At 43.3% G+C, this 19920-nt stretch overlaps 1 protein-coding gene across 2 annotated transcripts in view; it reads left to right on the plus strand.

The window, feature by feature from the left end:
* The window catches only part of PDE4A (phosphodiesterase 4A), a 378145-nt gene that overhangs the window by 165547 nt on the left and 192678 nt on the right, over nt 1-19920 (plus strand). The window lies entirely within an intron of this gene.

Here is a 19920-nt window from a genome sequence, read left to right on the forward strand (position 1 = left end):
CTCCTGAGCTTTGAGTAGAGCATGCAAAACTGAAAATTGCCAACTTGTTGCCTGCAAGCTCCTCTTCCTCCCATCACCTCCCCTTCTCTGCCTCCAGTTACTGGCTAAGGTGCTCTGATGTTGCGGAGTGCCAACAAGGGTTCTACCTTTATAAGTGAAAAGGTCCAGTTACACAACTGTGTCAAATCAGTAGTACTTACACAACTGAATGGGAAGTGTAGTTTAAGGTTACCAGATTTTTTTCAGTGAATCCGGGGACACTTTTCAACTTCAATGGATTTTGTATGGGGACTGATGTTTAAATCTGGGGACTGTCCCCGGGAAATGGGGATGTCTGGTAACCTTAGTGAACAGTGGTACCTCGGGTTACATACGCTTCAGGTTACATACGCTTCAGGTTACAGACTCCGCTAACCCAGAAATAGTACCTCGGGTTAAGAACTTTGCTTCAGGATGAGAACAGAAATCGGGCAGCGGCGCAGCAGCAGCAGGAGGCCCCATTAGCTAAAGTGGTGCTTCAGGTTAAGAACAGTTTTAGGTTAAGAACGGACCTCCGGAACGAATTGAGTTCTTAACCTGAGGTACCACTGTAGTTAGACTGGAGGAGAAAGCTCACCCAGGGATGTGTGCTATTGCTGAGCATAACTGAAAGATGGGTATTTGAGAAGGCATGGAGACACACAGTGCTGGTTTTTGAGGTAGAAATGACAATTACAGTGTTTCCTACATCTTTTGATATCTGACCCCACCCCCGACTAAAATTGGAAGAATGTTTAAGTCCTGCACTTTTTTTTTTTAAAGTGCACATTGATTTCTCAGCCAGCTTCCAGATCAATGGGCAGGCATGCTCCCTACAACTGCAGAAGGAGCTCAGTTTATATTTATTCTCAGCATCCTGCTGTCCCCTTTGCCCGGCTAGTCAGGGGTCAGAGATGAGGTGTTTGTCTTGGCTTCTACCCCTGAGAGGTGGTGGACTCTCCTTCCCTGCAGGTTTTAAAGCAGAAGTTAGATGGCCATCTGTCTTGTATGATCTAGTTGAGATTCCTGCATTGCAAGGGGTGGAACTAGATGACCTATAGGATCCCTTCCAACTGTGCAATTCTATGATTCCTTGATGCCTGATAGCCATAACAAAGGTTGCACCTGGGACTCAGGATTCACCCTTGAGCCGTGTTAGAAACTGAGATAGGAAAGCTAGGAGCTGAATGACACCTTAAACCTATGTTATTGGCGTAACAATGGAAAGTCTAGATGTGCTTTTTTATAACAAGAATACACAGCTGAAAATGAATGAACTGCAGCTAAAATATTATGTTCATTTTTCACATGGTCTAGTCCTTCCCCTGCCCACCTACCCCCCAATATTCTTAAGAGAGTCTTTTCTCTAGTCTTCAGAGAGTGGCTAGAAATGGGGAGCCAGAAAAAGTTCCTCCTTTCCTTCCACTCTGCAGTTTTAATCTGAAATCTTAGGCGTAGTACTGCACCCAGGGCTCAGAAACTGCTCATGCTAATGAATTTCACTGTCGCAAAATGCGCCTAGAACAATGGGAGTTTCGAACACTGCCCTTGAGATGGTGCTGCTGCCCAGATGAGCTCTGGTGCGCATGAGTTTGTGAGTGAATTCAGTATAGGGGCTTATTTATCAAGGCATGCTTCTTCTCCCCTATCATGTCTTCGTTTGACTTCCCGGTTGAAAACTTGTGCAAAATGTTAATGAAATCCTGGTCTGTGAATCACTAATCTTGGTTTTTTGGGGTTTGTTTGTTGGTTTTGGCAGTGATTAGGTTCATCAGAAGTATCCCAATATGCAACTGAGCCTTTTCATTCTTGTGTCATGGATTAGCATAAGTCTGTGTCGGAATCAACATGGACTCAGTGCTGTAGATTCCTTGCTTTGCCGTTGCTGATGGAAGATGTTCAGTGAGCATCTCAACCAGTTTCTGTTATTGTCCTAGGAGGGGCCTAGTACATGAAGTGTGAGGGCAGTTGGGAGCCAGGAAATCTGGCTTTTCCTTAGGTTTGGGCAGCATGTGTTTCTAGGAATAGTATAGGCTCCCAAGGGCTTCAAGAGGGTATCAGCAATCCATTTTTATGATGGTTTGGAGACCTGTGCTGTCAGTTGCTTCCTTTTGTCTAAAACTGCATCATTTTTGTCTTTTGGTTAAACTTGACAGGCACTTTGAGCAGATCTCTAGTTGCATTCATAGAATCATAGAGTTGGAAAGAACCCCAAGAGTTTATTGTTTCATAGTCCCGCCCCCTGCAATGCAGGAATCTCAGCTAAAGCATCCATGACAGATGGCCTTCCAAGCTGCTTAAAAACCTCCGAGGAAGGAGAGTCCATCAGTTCCCGATGGAGTCCGTTGCACTATCGAACGGTTCTCACCGTCAGAAAGTTCTTCCTGATGTCCTCATTTCCAACATTAAGAAAACAACCACAGTACAGTTCAGTCTTGGCAGTGGATGACAATGCAAACATTCTTGAGCTGAAAGGTTGTACAGTTTTATGCTCTTGTTGTGCTGTAATGGTGAAGACTCGTAGCATTATTTCTGCCTGTAATTTCATACCCCCACTGTGGCAGCATCATGTCTCGCCAAGCAGCTTGATACATATTAAATACCTGATTACTCTCTAATTGGAGGATTTGACGAAAGGCACACGTTAAGAAGCCCCAAGATTAGTTTATTTTAACAGCGAAATAAAGGCTCCCTTCCAGCTTCCCGTTTATAACACTGGCAGGAAAATAAACAAGACATAAACAGCGCCTGCTGATTAACTGATATCATCATGGTGGCTCACGATTGCTTGGCTGCAGGGAAGATAGGTAGATGCTGCTTGTAACAGGATTGTGAGATTGGATTGTGTTTGAGCCTTTGGGGGACAAAGTTACCCTAGAACTGCAGGATCAAAGGGAAGCAAGCTCTGGCCTATGCCATTGGCCAGGGCCTCAAGGAGCACAAGGAGGCTGTACCCCGACACCCCAGGAATAACAACATGGTATAGTTAAAGCTATGGTTTTCCCAGTAGTGATGTATGGAAGTGAGAGCTGGACCATAAAGAAGGCTGATCGCCAAAGAATGGATGCTTTTGAATTATGGTGCTGGAGGAGACTCTTGAGAGTCCCATGGACGGCAAGAAGATCATACCTATCCATTCTTAAGGAAATCAGCCCTGAGTGCTCACTGGAAGGACAGATCCTGAAGCTGAGGCTCCAATACTTTGGCCACCTCATGAGAAGAGAAGACTCCCTGGAAAAGACCCTGATGTTGGGAAAGATGGAGGGCGCAAGGAGAAGGGGACGACAGAGGACGAGATGGTTGGATAGTGTTCTCGAAGCTACCAGTATGAGTTTGACCAAGCTGCGGGAGGCAGTGGAAGACAGGAGGGCCTGGCGTGCTCTGGTCCATGGGGTCACAAAGAGGCGGACACGACTAAACAACAAGAGGGAGGCCTGTCTGGTTCCATCCATAGACCAACAGAGCAGCAGCTATTCCAGAGCTTGGTTTCTCTTCCCTTCTTATTCCTTGTTCCTTTTGTATCCTATCTGTTAGATAGAGGCAAGCACTGTTTTATCCTTTAATACAGGGATGGGAACCTGTGGCTGGCCAGCTGCTATTGAACTCCAAGTCCCATTAGCCCCAGCCAGAACAACAGCATCTCCCCAAAGCAACAACCAACAAGCAACATCTCCCCAAAGGTCTTCCCCAGTCCTACCAGAAGATTCTAGGGATTGTACCCCAGACCTTCTGGGGCTCTACTACTGAGTGTTTACCTCCTCCCTTTGAACTGTGTGATAATATTAGTGTCCCACTGCTGATCAGGTGGTAAGTAACTAGTTAGGTAGCAATCTCTTATTTTCATTTCATGCTTCTCTGCAGATGTCAGCATTGTGTCTCCCTAAAGGTTCTCTGCAGATGTCAGCATTGTGTCTCCCTAAAGGTCAATACTAAAGGTTGTCAGATGTTCTGTTGGCTGACTTCGCTACCCTGCATATTCTGCATCAGCATTCAAAGATCACTAGGCACATTTTGCACCTGGCTTTTGGCCACTTGCAACCAAGTGAAGAAGCTCAGGTGCCAGGATAGTGACTGATGTCTCTACCATCTGGAGGTGCATGCCTGGGAATCCTTGGATCTTTAGAATTCTGTCCATGGTATTTTATCTGCACAATCAAAATGAATTTCAGGAACCAAAAAGTCATGTTTCGAGCCATCTAACCCCCAAATGGCAACTAGACATGTTGTTTTGGTGACTGTGACCCTGGTTTAAGGGGCCATTTGATGCCCAGCTAATATATCTGAGTTTCTAACACTGCTCTGCATGTGTGAGTGATGCGCCGTCCAGGCTGTTGCATAGCTCTGGGCAGACTTTGGGTGGCTTGCATTGTGAATCCATTGGTGCCTCATTAGCTGAAGTGTAGGCTTCACTGCATGAGTTACAATTACAGTAATCATTCTCTCCATTATGATAGTGCTTAAAGCAGCACCAGGGATCTCCTTCTCTACTCTGCCTTTTGCAGAACAATTGTGCAGACCTGAATGTTGCTTCTCATTTATTATTTTAAGCTATAATATGTGAGATCAGGGGAGGTTCATCTGAACCTCCTCTGTCTTTTCTATGGTGAGAAAGCCTCTAGTGTTCAGATTTCTTGTTGACAAATGATGTTGTTAATTCAAATGCTGGGTCTTATTAAGCTGAAAGCTCAGCTCTTATTGCTGCCCTTTCATCAATAGCTTTTGTTTTGTTTCAGAATTATACTTTCCAATCTCAGCCTAGGGCCCAAGGCCTTTGGTCTTGTATAAGCTGTGTAGAAGATAATAAATCATTTGTTCCATCAATAATTTTAAGATGATAATGTAGGTGATGCATTTACAATTGTGTGCTTTATCTGTTGAAATGTTTAAGAAGTCTTTGGATTGATAAAGACGCTTGCCTATGTTGGTGGAATTAGTATCTGGACAGTGATAATGAGTAAACATTGGAAACCTGCCCTGAACATAGAAAGGACTTACAAACTGCTAACTTTTTCTCACTGTTGTGGGTGGTGCAGTGTTAGAAATTCCCCGGGTGCATTTTGTGACTGGCGTGGGTCCAATTGTGACCACATGGGGATCTTTGGATGCCAGGTTGGCCACTGACATCTCCATCTAGTTGCCCCCTCCAGCTTTCTTAAGAAGGTAAGCTGAAGCACTTATTTGCTGCATTTTTATCCCACCTTTTCCTCCAAGGAGTACATGGTTCACTCCCCTCCTCAGTTAATTCCTACAATGACCATGTGAGGGGGGTTAAGAGACTGTGCCTGGCCCAAGGTCACCCAGTGAGTTTCATGACTGAGTGGAGATTTAAATCTTGATCTCCGAGGACCTAGCCCGACACTCTAACCACTACACCACACTGGTTTCCTAGAGTTCTTCTGCAATGGGACAGCTATAAAAAATAAACAAACAAAGGGGAAAGCAAAATGTCACATAGAGAAGGATCTGAAATATTTTCCTTGAAGCTTGAATTTGTTTGATTCTGTATTGCTTTATTTTATGTTTTAATGTGTTATAAACTGCTTTTCTTTAAAATATAAAGCAATATAGAAATGAAATGAAAAATAATAAATCTAACTGGGGGGCGGGATGTCACCTAGACATTCCAGGCTTAAGGTGCCATTTGACGATTAGCGTTTATATCTGAGTTTCTAACACTGGGGTGGTGATGCAGCGCTATCCTTAGCTGGTGGGATGGGTTTCCATTATTATAACAGAAAGTGGTTTAATCAAGGGTAAATATTTATTTTAACTTTTAATATAGTTAAATTTGGCATGTGTGGTCTTCTCTCTTGTGTCAACTGCTGCAATGAATAATTCGAAGCAAGCATTTATGATTTCTATGCAAAGAAAAACAGATTTCTCTGAATGGGTGAGGCTATCTTGAAGACCTCAGCTGTTTTATATAGGCCCAGTTCGTCAAGGGACCACTCATTTAAGAATTCAACGTGACACATCGTTCTTGATTGCTGAGCAGCTTGTTGGAAATAAAGTTTGCAAAGGTGAAGGGATTGACAGAAGTGCGACAACTACATCAGCCTAATGGTGGCATATGTCTGCCCCAAATTAAACTCCAGCTCTGCTCAAAACAAGCACCTTTCCCCACAGAGAAGGGAAAGCTTTTTGTACCATTTGTAAAATAGGACACAGCCTTCTTAGAATTAAAATGAGCAAGACAGTGGGTAATGCTTTACTGGTTCCAAGAATTGCCACCAATCCTTTGCCCCGCAAAAAAAAAAACATGACAAGAAGTCTTTCTGTCATTGTGCAGGCAATTCATTGGGAGATTAAAGAGGAAGCATTTGTAAGGCTTTGCCAGCCTTGCCTCCCACAGACTTTAGCTGCAGCTTTTGAGCCTCCAGAGTAAAATCTAAATATAGCAAGGATCAAACCCAGGCTGAGAGAGGAGAGTTTCTTAGTCCTTCTGTGTTGAGCAAGAGCTCTGCGTTCTTGTTCATTGTCCTCTGCTTCTCTCTTCCCTGCATCTTTTGTAGAAGCTGTCCTACTGTGAGACAAGGTTGCGGCTGCTGCCAGGGGCCTCTAATTTGTCTGGGTACCCTTCAGGGTGCAGCAGAATGGGGGGTGTCCATATCTGACCTAGGAGCATGGTCCGCCAGGAAGTTCTCTTGTGCTTTACCCTTTGGAAATGACACTTGCACAGAGGAACTCATGCCAGTGGATCACGCCACTTGTTGCTTGCTGTGGGTACAATTTGAATTTTCTGCCTTGAATGCTGAAATGCTTCAGCCAGCACTGACACTTTACTTTATTCATGGTTATGGGTCAGGAATTTCCTAGGATGGACTCATGTCTTCTTCCATGGGCTCTCTAGGTGGCCTTAGGCAAGATGCTATTTTACAGATCCCGCCTGCAGTAGGGGATTTATTTTAATTGTTTTCGTTAGAAGGTTGTTGTACAGATTTCCAGAAGATAATGCACACAAAGTGTTTCGTTTTATTCCATTCCTTACAATTTGGGTACTGTAACCATTCTGGTGGTTACATGGGACTTCATAAAATATACCACATTTAAAACTGAATTTGTAGAGAAATAGACTTTTAACCCACTGCATCTTTGAAAGTTCTGTCTGGGTATTTAAAAACAAAAAACTTTTTTTTAAATAAAAGTAAGCATAATACATAATTTAAAATAACTGCCACCAAAACAATCGGAGGGGGGAACCCAACAACACAGCAACCCACAGTCAGTTTTCAAGGGTGAGTTCCAGGGACACAAGAGCACTGAAGGACGGTTGCCCAGTTTAAAAGGAGGCATCATGACTTTTACCAGGAAAGCAGTCTTAGTATCTGCAGCCACTACAGGAATACCCTGAAGGAGCATTCTAGCAGGGCTGTGTGGACTGCCTGGGGAGATGGAGTCCCACGAAACCTATGCAGAAGTCACAGTTTTAAAGGTCAGAGTTGGTTTGATAACTTTTCTTCAAAGCAGAGTGCATCTCCCCTGGTTATGCAGTTGTGCTTTCAGAAACATGTTGCACAACAGATTGTGCAATTGGTTGCATACCCTCCAACATTTCTCCAATGAAAATGGGGATGCCCTATTCCATAAGAATAAGAATAAGAATTTTATTATTTATACCCCACCTATCTTGACTGGGTTGCCCCAGCCACTCTGGGTGGCTTCCAGCATATATAGGTAAAGGTAAAGGGATCGCTGGCCATTAGTCCAGCCGTGGCCGACTCTGGGGTTGCGGCGCTCATCTCGCTTTATTAGCTGAGGGGGCTGGCGTACAGTTTTTCCGGGTCATGTGGCCAGCATGACTAAGTAGCTTCTGGCAAACCAGAGCAGCGCACGGAAACGCCGTTTACCTTCCCGCCGGAGCGGTACCTATTTGCACTTTGACGTGCTTTTGAACTGCTAGGTTGGCAGGAGCAGGGACCGAGCAACGGGAGCACACCCCGTCGCGGGGATTCGAACCGCCGACCTTCTGAACTGTAAGTCCTAGGTTCTGTGGTTTAACCCACAGCGCCACCCGTGTCCCTTCCAGCATATATAAGAACATAATAAAGCAGTAAACATTATAAAAAAGCACTTCCCTATACAGTGGTACCTCGGGTTACATACGCTTCAGGTTACACACTCCGCTAACCCAGAAATACTGCTTCAGTTAAGAACTTTGCTTCAGGATAAGAACAGAAATCGGGCTCCGGCGGCGCGGCAGCAGCAAGAGGCCCCATTAGCTAAAGTGGTGCTTCAGGTTAAGAACAGTTTCAGGTTAAGTACAGACGTCTGGAATGAATTAAGTACTTAACCTGAGGTACCACTGTACAGGGCTGTCTTCAGATGTCTTCTAAAGGTTGTAGAGTTACCTATCTCCTTGGTCCAGGGATCAAATAACTCCAAACCCTCCAACATTTCTCTGATGAATATAGGGACGTTCTGAGGAAAAGCAGAACATTCCGGGATCAGAAACTGGGACAGCTTCTGTAAATCCAGGACTGTCCCTGGAGAATAGGGACACTTGGAGGGTCTGCGGTTGTGTAGCAAAGTTACCAGCAACCTGCTTATGCATTAACTTGTGCAACAACGTTCTGTTGGTGCAAAACATCTTGCCAGAGGAACACGTATATGCTAAGTGACTAACTTGGAGCTATGTTGGATACAACCCTTAATCATTATTATTACTGCACATCTTAGAGGCCGTAGTTGAACAACTTTGTCGTGTGTTCTCTCTTTCTCTGTTATTGTTGTCATATACCAGTGTAGACTCTGGTAGGCGTCCTTTTCCCTTGCTCCAGCTCCTTCTTGCTTTCTTGCTCTGCAGTGTTTGAAGGCTAATGAATGTATACTTAGCTTTCAGGCACATACATTTGCACCATGTAACTGCTGAGCAAACAATAGCTAATTAGTTTTGTGTTTTGTAAAGTGCTAGGAGATCCTAGGGGATGAAAGACACTTCCTGCCGTGCAACACTTGGGCTTTACCATGTAGGAACGGACACCTCTTCTTGTCTCTCCCCTTCCCCCAGCGCAAACACTTACACAGAAACAGGCTGTGAAGCTTAATTAATTTTGATCTTCCAGAACACTGGAAGATAATACGGAGCACTCACTGTTGGCAATGAACTAGCAGTGAATAATGGAAGTGCAAAGCAGCATCTTTATCAGGTCAAAGCATCACTGTGGAGTTAATGTGCAGCTTAGCGGTAGCCTTGTCAACCACTGAAATTCACCAAGCAGTTCAAGAACAGTTCCCTTGGCCTGTCTGCCAACCGCTGTGAATATCTTTGCATTTATTGGTTCCTTGAGGGCAAACCGTGTAGCTATTTATTGTTTCCTACAAATATGCCTCATGCATCCTTGTCCAAAAAAGTGGGGTGATAACTATCTCAAGCACCAAAAGAAATGGCTATCTCAGGTATTGCAATCTCTCCTGGAAAACGTCCAAAATCTGTAACAATAACATTTCTATAATGAAGTTCAAGTATTTAACATAATAGAACTGAGATCTGACCCTTTTGTTGTTGCTGCTGCTACTGCTGTTTGCAAGGTTACCGTATCTTGTTTTGTATTCTATGGAAAATGCGAATAAAATATTTTAAAAGAATTTCACATAATAGCCATATCAGTAACCTTTAAAACAACCCTTTAAGGTAGGACACTATTATCCTCCACTTGCAAATTGGATGTGCACTGAGGCCAAGCCAAGGACAGGGGCTTTCCTAAAATCCCCAAGTGAGGTTGTGGCTGTGGTATGATTTGAACCATAGGCTTTTCCTCTAGTGCTCTTAGCCATCACATTAGCACAGCTCAAACAGATGTGCTTCACTGACACCCGGTGTTGACTTTATTTCGTTTTGCTTTTCCCCCCCCCAGCCTGGGCAACCTGTATGCTGCGTTTTGAAGTTTGGAAAGTAGCACACCTTGATAGCTAGGTTTGCATAAGTAGGCTGAACTGTAGACAGATATAAAATACACTCTGAGTCTTTGTTACCTAATTATTTAATTGGCTGATTCAGTTTAGCCATCCTGGGCCAGCAGCCTTTGAAAAGCAAGCAGATACCAGCTAGCTAATGAAATGGGAGCTCCTTCAAAAGCAGGAAAAGGGCATAAATAATAGGTAGAACACATGTGCCTGGAGAATTCCAGTTCCCTGGCTCTGGAATTCCAGATCCCTGGCAATTCCAGTTAGAAGTATCTGGTAAAATGGGTATAGCCGTGATTTTTGTTTGGGGGGGGCAGGCTTTTGTTAGGGGATGGAGAACCTCAGATTTGTATGGATTTGTATTGATTGGGGGGGATAGCTGCCCCCTGTCCCTCCTTGGCTATGCCCACGTCTGGTAACATGATGGGAAACACTTTTGACCGAGACCCCAGAAGGCCACTGCCAATTGGAGCAGAGACAATACTGAGCTTGAGCAGAAGACTGCAGAGAGGCGGCCCATTGGTGCCGTGAATGTCCGTATCTCACAATGAAGAGCTATTCATTCCTGTCATTTGCAACAAGATTGACTGTTTTTATCAGACAAGCAATGAAGGATATGAGTATTTGGTAGCTACAGACAACAGTAGTTTGGCTAGTGCAGCCAGATGCCTTGAAATCTGTTAGGCTGAAGCTGCTTTTGTGATTCATGACAAAGTAAACTGACTTCTGACAGTGAAAGAATGCTTGCTTTTATGATGTCGCCAGATTGTGCTGGCATGGAGCTAGGAAGCCTCTATGTATAAGGCATTAATTTCCATGCATTCACTGTGTCTAGGAAACGACACTTTGCACTTTGTTTACATAGGTACATTTTTAAGCAATTACATTAATCAACCAAGGCAATTGTTGTATTACTTAATAATGGGGTAAAAGAGAAAAATGGGATCTATTTATACTCACCATTGTTCTTGTGAACATTGATAAGATGCATCAGACTAATTTATTCACAAATATAATAGTATTTGCTCTGCAGGTTTCATAAGAAGTGGTGTTCCGTGTATTTTCTTTTTGTTAATTACAAATTTGGTGTTCTTTGAAACTGTTTTACAGGAGGATCAGTTTCTCCTAATCTTCCTAGCAAGTTGCTCTTCAGCTTTGCGATTAACCTCTGCATGCTGCTTTCTTTCTTTTCTTACAGCAGGACCATTGCTTAAAACCTGACCTCACTTGTGTAGTAAGTCCTGCTAGGGCAGTCACCCTATATATTCATAACAAGCTCTGAAAGGGAAAAGAAATTGAAAATTGAATACATCACCTTTTGAACTACCCTTTGTATCAGGATTTAAGTGGAGAGTGGGAGGCTCCCTCCTAAACAAGTATGCTACCCTTTGTAAGGAAAGGTGTTACTTAGAATCATAGAATTTTAGAGTTGGAAGGGGTTCCAAAGGCCATCTAGTCCAACCCCCAGCAATGCAGGAATCTCAACTAAAGCATCCATAACAGATGGCCATCCAACCTCTGCTTAAAAACCTGAACGAAAGGGAGAGCCCACCACCTCCTGAGGGAGACTGCTATACTGTCAAACAGCTCTTATTGCCAGAAAGTTCTTCCTGATGTTAAGTTGAAATATCCTTGAAATACCCTCCAGAGCAGGAGAAAACAAGCTTGCTCCCTCTTTCATGTGACAGCCTTTCAGATATTTGTTTTTGGGTTTTTTTCCTAATTTTTATTAAATTTTTCAAGAAACAGAAATTAAACAAAGAAAAACAAAGAACAATACATAACACTGTAAACACACTTATATACATATTTTCCAAAATGAAAACTAATAAAAAAGGAAAAATAAAAGATATAAAGACAAAAGACAAAAGAAAAAAAATACTTTTCATAACCTGGAATATTACCAAATTCTTGCTTCAAATACTGCAATATATAAATCTTAGTTAAAATATTATAAAAGACTTCCACCGCATTCACCACACATCTCTTAGTTGTCTTGCTCGCTTTTACATCTGTTCTTCAATCATTTCCCTTCCTTAGATTCTTTCATAATCAATCAAATCTTTATGTTCTCTATATTCTTCACAAGGTTAGTCTAGACACAACCAAACTTTCGTATGTGAGCCCTGCTTGCATAAAGCCCTTTAGATATTTGAAGATAGCTAGCATAACTCCTCTCAGTCTCCCCTTTTCCAGGCTAAACATGCCCAGCTCCTTCAAATGTTCCTCATAAGGCTTAGTTTCCAGACCCTTGATCATCTTGGTCGCCCTCCTCTACATATGTTCCAGCTTGTCAATATCCTTAAATTGTGGTGCCCAGAATAGGGCACACTATTCCAACCATGGTCTGACCAAGGCAGAACAGAGTGGTACTATTACTTCTCTGGGATGCGGGTGGCGCTGCGGACTAAACCACAGAGCCTAGGACTTGCTGATCAGAAGGTCGGCGGTTCGGATTCCCCGTGATGGGGTGAGCTCCCATTGCTCGGTCCCTGCTCCTGCCCACCTAGCAGTTCGAAAGCATGTCAAAGTTCAAGTAGATAAATAGGTACCGCTCCGGGGGGAAGGTAAACGGCGTTTCCGTGCGCTGCTCTGGTTCGCCAGAAGCGGCTTAGTCATGCTGTACGCCGGCTCCCTCGGCCAATAAAGCAAGATGAGCGCCGCAACCCCAGAGTCAGTCACGACTGGACCTAATGGTCAGGGGTCCCTTTACCTTTACCTTTACCTTTATTACTTCTCTTGATCACCTCCAGTTCTCAGAGACCTCACATCAACATTTTATATCAAGCCAATGTTCCAGAGCCTCAAAGCTATAAAGCATAACTGTCAAATATTCAAGAGTCAAAACCTTAAGTCGTAATTTCATATTACTTTGTTTCAATAATGCTAAGTAATAACACCAACATTAAACTTAGCATATCATATTAGATTTGAGGAATCACTTTTCAATGGTGTGATAAGACCTATCTGTCCATCATCGCAGGAACTGCAGCTGCTGGAACACTTACAGGCTTATTGTTTTGTTTTGTTTTGTTTTGTTTCACAAAATTTATATTCTGCTCAGTGGGGTTTAAAAGTTTATCCAATAGTACTCTGGCATATGTAAATGCTTTCTTCACATCAAAGGTGGTTTCTTTTAGCACCCATAAGTCCAGCATTTATTCTTTTGCAATTATATCTGCCGAAACATAACAAGCCAAAATCAGAAGTTATGGTTTCTCCTGCATATCTGTGGATCCATTGATTGCTGGCTGAATGCAAAAATCATAATGGAGGAATAATATGACATTGTAATATTGATGGAGTTTTTTGAGCCTTGCTTATTATAACGACAGTGATAACACATTTGCACATCAGGCCATTTTGCTTTTGCTTGTCAAAAAATCCTCCCGGTCCATGCCTTGCCTAAGAAACAGACTTGTAAATGAGTGTTACATCCTGAGATATATCAGTGGGGTGGAGTGAGCAGGAATTTAAATTACATTTTCTCAGAAGACGATATTTTGGAATAGCTTGATGTTCCTAGTTAACATCATGTCTGATAGGTAGGAAAGGATGGGGCAGGGGATGAAGCTGTTGCCTCTAACTACACCAAAATATGGAGTTTTTGTGACCCTGATCCTTGTTCTGGATTTCGTGAGATGCCTGCTGTGTTGTGTGGTGGAGAATAGGACAGGTTGTTCTCTGCGACTGTTCAGTGCTGGCTCACCTCTCCAAGATGCAAAGTCTTTTGAATACTGACTCATCTGAACTGCAGCTATGAATGGCTTTTATAGCAGATGTTGCAATGTGGCAGACATCCAGACCTTGACCATACAGCACACTGGCATATTATATATTAAATTCCCAAACACAATAGAAAAACAGCACTCAAGGGCTGCCGCAATTATGATTAAATAATTGAGTTACCCTCAAACCTAGAGACTTGCGTGTGTGCGCATTCTCTCTCTCTCTCTCTCTTTTATACAGACTATTAGTGAATACATGCCCAGACTTTATGAACTATAGTCTTCTAATTTCAAACTCAGTCTTTTTCTTTCTTTTTTCCAGTCCTTTTTTTTTTAGGGGGGGGGAGAAACACATTTTAATTGTGGCAAGCACAAAACCACCTTGAGCTATCCATCTGAAATTTGGCAGGGTCAGTCCCCTCCTTAGGGGCTCCTATGTATCCAAATTCCATGCCCTTAGGTAAAATAACAAAATTATGGGCATTTTGGTATTGCAGTAAAAATTAATGTAATTTTCAAAGTGTTATGTCCGGTTCACAATCTGGGACAGGTCAGAATGGGTCCAGATCAGTCTGGACCAGACCAGATCTGACCTAGATTTGCAAATCAAGGCCACACATTGGATTGGGTTCGAAGGGTCTGTGCATGGCCGTAATGAAATGCAGCCTACAAATGACAGATGAGTGGGAGTTACGCAGTGTAGCCATATTGCTGTTTGCTGTTATTCTAAAATTGTAAGAATCCAGCGATATGTATGCTCCATCATTGGTAAGTGGTGGTTTGTGCCCTTAGAACGGAAGAGAAAGAGATAAGAAATGTTAGGAGGGCAAGATTGCTAACTTGTTGGTGTTCCCAGTGCTGGATTTATGTATAATCTAAACAAGCTATAGCTTAGGGATCCACTCTCTTGGGGGCCCCAAAAAAATTTAAAGAAAAAGAAAACTGGATGTACATTTCCAAAATATAAGATAAAAAAACAAATAAAATCAAACCTACATACAGCATATGGCTTTAGATACCTATTAGGTCCATAAATGGGACACAAGTGGCGCTGTGGTCTATACCACTGATCCTTGGGCTTGCCGATCGGAAGGTCGGCAGTTCGCATCCCTGCGACGAAGTGAGCTCCTGTTGCTCTGTCCCAGCTCCTGCCGACCTAGCAGTTTGAAAGCACGTCAAAGTGCAAGTAGATAAATAGGTACCGCTCCGGCAGGAAGGTAAACGGTGTTTCCGTGCGCTCCTCTGGTTTCACCAGAAGCGGCTTAGTCATGCTGGCCACATGACCCAGAAAAACTGTCTACGGACAAACACCGGTTCCCTCTGCTAGTAAAGTGAGATGAGTGCCGCAACCCCAGAGTCGTTTGCGATTGGACTTTACTGTCAGGGGTCCTTTACCTTTACCTAGGTCCATAAATTACTATATAGCATATATTCAACACAAAAAAGGTGACAATTTGTTGTTGACAAGGACAGCTGGACGTATAAAGGGCCCCATTACCTTCAGTAGCTTAGGGCCTCATCAAACCCAAATCTGGCCCTGGGTGTTCCGCACTCTCAACCTCATGTAGGCAAGTGCTGCGGCACTGAGACCATATGGTTGGGAGCACTGATTCACAACATGGTGATTCACAACAACAATATCAAATAGCTAACAAACAAGTTACTGCAACTGAAATTGGAAGGTGCCTAAATTGGAACATGGTGATGGGAGGATACCTGAAGAAGAACTGTCTTTATGCGTCTTCTTAAAAAAATGAATAATGCAGGCAGCATCTCTTTTCTCCCCCCACCCCCGGCCCCCAACATTTGTATTGCTCAGAAATACTGTCCTAGGCAGTACCTCCCTCACCTTTTTTTTTGGCTATTTTTGATTGTTCTTTGTGAAAATGTAATCAAGGTGTTGTTAAATTGTCCACAACCAGGGCACCGCTTAGCCAAACCTGGTTGTTCATGAAGCATGGATGTCATTCCATTTGCTATGCGATTCCTGGTTGCGTTAGGTGAATCGCTTCCCACCTACCGGTAAATGGCTAGTTTTGAAAATCAAAACTGGTGAATATCCAGCGTAGGTATGGTTAAAAAGTAACTATGGCATTGGCTGGGGGCAGGGAGAGGAAGAGGGCGATGTTGCTCATCACCCTTTGTGTCACACAGGCACGCATTCCGTGGGTGTCTCTCTCACTCACAAAACGGCAAAAGCCATGGCTGAGCAATCAGACAGTTTTTCCTAGCTACAAAATGTGATGTGTTGAATGCTTAGAAAATGCATTATCACTGCAAACAAAGAGAAACTTTGAGGGGGGACAGACACTAACTAGATCTTATGCAGCAAATGAGTAATTGTATGCTTTACAATGGTCAGGGAATGAATACTACCATGAACATGAACATGCGTTAAACCAGGCATGGGGAACTGTGGGCCCTCTAGAAGTTGCTGGACTGGAACTCCCATCATGCCTGATCAACTGGCCATTCTGACTGAGGCTGAAGATGCAAAAAGCAAGACACCTCTGGTTGCAGTTGTGACTGGTAATTTAGAGTGCTCTGGGGTCGTGGCAGATACCCTCAATATTATTATTATTATTTTAATAGCATCCAAGTGGTCCTGGTGAGGAGTCACATTTCTTGGCAAATATTTGACTAAACGTTGTGATTTTGCAGTATGATGAATTTGCATGCTGGCACCTCTCACTGGATTTATTAGAGCAAGCTAAATTTATAGTTAAATAGAGAATGAAATATACTGGGTTGTACCCAACTACGTTTACTCAGTGTTGTTATTGTTGTTTAGTCGTTTAGTCGTGTCCGACTCTTCGTGACCCCGTGGACCAGAGCACGCCAGGCACTCCTGTCTTCCACTGCCTCCCACAGTTTGGTCAAACTCTTGTCAGTAGCTTCAAGAACACTGTCCAAGCATCTCGTCCTCTGCTGTCCCCTTCTCCTTGTGCCCTCCATCTTTCCCAACATCAGGGTCTTTTCCAGGGAGTCTTCTCTTCTCATGAGGTGGCCAAAGTATTGGAGCCTCAGCTTCAGGATCTGTCCTTCCAGTGAGCACTCAGGGCTGATTTCCTTCAGAATGGATAGGTTTGATCTTCTTGCAGTCCATGGAACTCTCAAGAGTCTCCTCCAGCACCATAACGCAAAAGCATCAATTCTTTGGTGATCAGCCTTCTTTATGGCCCAGCTCTCACAGTGGTCCATACATCACTACTGGGGAAACCATAGCTTTAACTATACGGACCTTTGTTGGCAAGGTGATGTCTCTGCTTTTTAAGATGCTGTCTAGGTTTGTCATTGCTTTTCTCCCAAGAAGCAGGTGTCTTTTAATTTCGTGACTGCTGTCACCATCTGCAGTGATCATGTAGCCCAAGAAAGTAAAATCTCTCACTGCCTCCATTTCGTCCCCTTCTATTTTCCAGGAGGTGATGGGACCAGTGGCCATTACTCAGAGTAGGCCCATTAAAATGGATGAACCTCATTAATTAAAGGGTCTACTCTGAGTAGGGCTAATATTGTATACAACCCGTGGATCTGCAAGAGCTACATGCGTCAGCCTGTGATCTGTATGCCTCTCTGTGGAGACAGGGATTGCCTTTAATAATTATATGCTTTGTTTATTTATTTTCACCAACACCTCAGTACAGGAAAGCTGTTTTGTTGTCCCATTTTAATGTGTTACCTTTGAAGCTTTGAGGTGGCAGGTTTTCATTTTTAAAGATAGATGGTTCCCCCTGTAGTCTCACTGAGGCAGACGGGAAGTATTCACGCATGTGTTGTTTTATGGTAGTTATTATCAGATGTTTAGTGAATGTATAACTGATCCTCTCATAAGTCAACAACTGACACCTCATGCATCCTGTCAATATTTGAGTAAGGAAAGTCATCACTACTTACTTTGCTACCACAATGTGTAGTCTTTTGTCTGCCTTTATTTCCTTTCACTTTGGTCACTTTTCCCTTCCCTAACTTATTCAGTCATAAATCTGTTGTACATATTTACAGTGCAATTGATGTGATTCCCTCCACCCTCCACCCAGTATATTATTGACCTGTCTTCTATTTAATATGAAATAGATTTCATGCTGCATAGTTCGTTCAAGCCATCAAGGTGGCTTGCAGTGACGATTCTAATGATTCAGAAAACCCAGCACCAGCAATTAAATATGTACCTAAATAAAACATGAGGAATACTCAAGAGCAGCTTAAAAACCAATAAAGGTATTATAGATGATCAGCTACAACAGCAAGATAATAAAAACCAATTGCTGCTCCCTCCTCAAGCCGCCTGGATTAGGAAGGTTTCCCATGTTCCTCTTCAAAGCATGAAGCAGAACAGACCTGACAGGCTTTGAACAATTTAAACCATTATGAACAAGATTTAAACCAGAGATAGAGCACAAAGAAATCTGAGAAATCAAAACTTTAGTATTCTAATCAAACACAATTAAAAGTCAGGCAAAACAACAATATCTTTTTTACTTCTCGACTAAAAAGCCATCAAGGATGGATCTAGACCAGGCTTCCTGAACCTCGGCCCTCCAGATGTTTTTGGCCTACAACTCCCATGATCCCTAGCTAGCAGCACCAGTGGTCAGGGATGATGGGAATTGTAGTCTCAAAACATCTGGAGGGCTGAGGTTGAGGAAGCCTGATCTAGACTAACTTCTTTCAGGAGGGGATTCCATAGCCAAGTGGCTGCTAGAAAGAAGCCCCCAGTAATGTTGATAATTTGTGTTGAGAGTGACCATGTTTCAAGCCAGTAGTGGACTTGGGTGCTCTTTGTGAGGTCAAAATTTGGCACAACTCCCCATGCCAGCCCTTGCACTAGTTCCTAAACGTGAGTAAGGAGACGCCTGGCTTTGGCAAGGAAGCACGAGGGCTCTGGCAGGGTCTTAACCACCTCCCCTCCCAAAACTGGATAAGTGCTAACTTAGGCTTTGGGAAGGAGGTGGGAGGACACTAGGATTTTGCCAGAGCCTTGTGCCTCCTTGCCAAAGCTCAGCGTCTTGCTTACCGGGCTTTGAGCCTAGCACCCCTCAGCACCCTGTGTGCACAGCCCTAAATCTGCCTCTGTTCCAGCAGTGGTGAATGTTGGAATGTGTGTCCATTCCACAAGTCTAGGGGAAATGATTCTTTGCAGATTTCTTCGGTAGTAAGTCCCACTACACCTAATGGCACTTGCTCCCTAGCAACTCTGTTTATCGTAGAAGCATTTAGCAACACCAAGTTACCGTATTTTTCGCTCTATAAGACGCACCAGACCACAAGACGCACCTAGTTTTTGGAGGAGGAAAACAAGAAAAAAAAAAAATTCTGAATTTCAGAAGCCAAAACAGCAAGAGGGATCACTGCGCAGTGAAAGCAGCAATCCCTATTGCTGTTCCAGCTTCTGTGATAGCTGCGCAGCCTACATTCGCTCCATAGGACGCACACACATTTCCCCTTACTTTTTAGGAGGGAAAAAGTGAGTCTTATAGAGCAAAAAATACGGTAATCAATTTTTAAAATCACAGCAGATGCATTCTAATACACTGATTTAGCTTGGGCATTTAAATGTTGTTGGTGAGGACCCACATTTTCATGTCCAAATACTTATCTAAAGAGCTTTAGAAAGCGCAACTGACAAAGAGTAAATGCAACCTGGTTCCACGGAAATTTGCTCAAACATGCAACCATTATTTGATCATTTTTTGGAAGATCCTACCTGTTAATTGAAGGAAATGGTTATTGCATGTGGTGTGACATGACAGCCCTGTTTGGGGCTGATGTGCTATCTCTAATCATTTGACATCTGAAGTAATAAAGAACTTATTAAATACTGAGCCCGAGTCAGGGAAAGGAAATTACATTCTAGAAGCCTCGTTAACATTGACAGTGTCTCCAAATGGGCATCTTTCAGGAGAAGTGAGAGTTCAAAGGGAAGCAACAGAATAGGGGTGGAGATTTCAATATACAGTGGTACCCAGGTTCCCGAATGGCTTAGTTGCCGAACAAATCGGCTCCCGAAAGCCGCAAACCCAGAAGTAAGTGTTCCGGTTTGTGAACGTTTTTCGGAAGCCAAACACCCGACACGGCTTCCGCTTGAGTGCAGGAAGCTCCTGCAGCAAATCGGAAACTGCGCTGTGGTTTTCGAACGGTTCCGGAAGTCGAACTGGTTTCTGGAACGGATTAAGTTCGAGAACCAAGGTACCACTGTACATTTCAGCCCAAAGGACAGTGATCTTTGGAATACGGACTCTTTGATGCTGGGTATTTTCCCATGGCTTATTTA

This window comes from Podarcis filfolensis, assembly GCF_964270895.1.
Source record: "Podarcis filfolensis genome assembly, chromosome: 17".
Lineage (NCBI taxonomy): Eukaryota > Metazoa > Chordata > Lepidosauria > Squamata > Lacertidae > Podarcis > Podarcis filfolensis.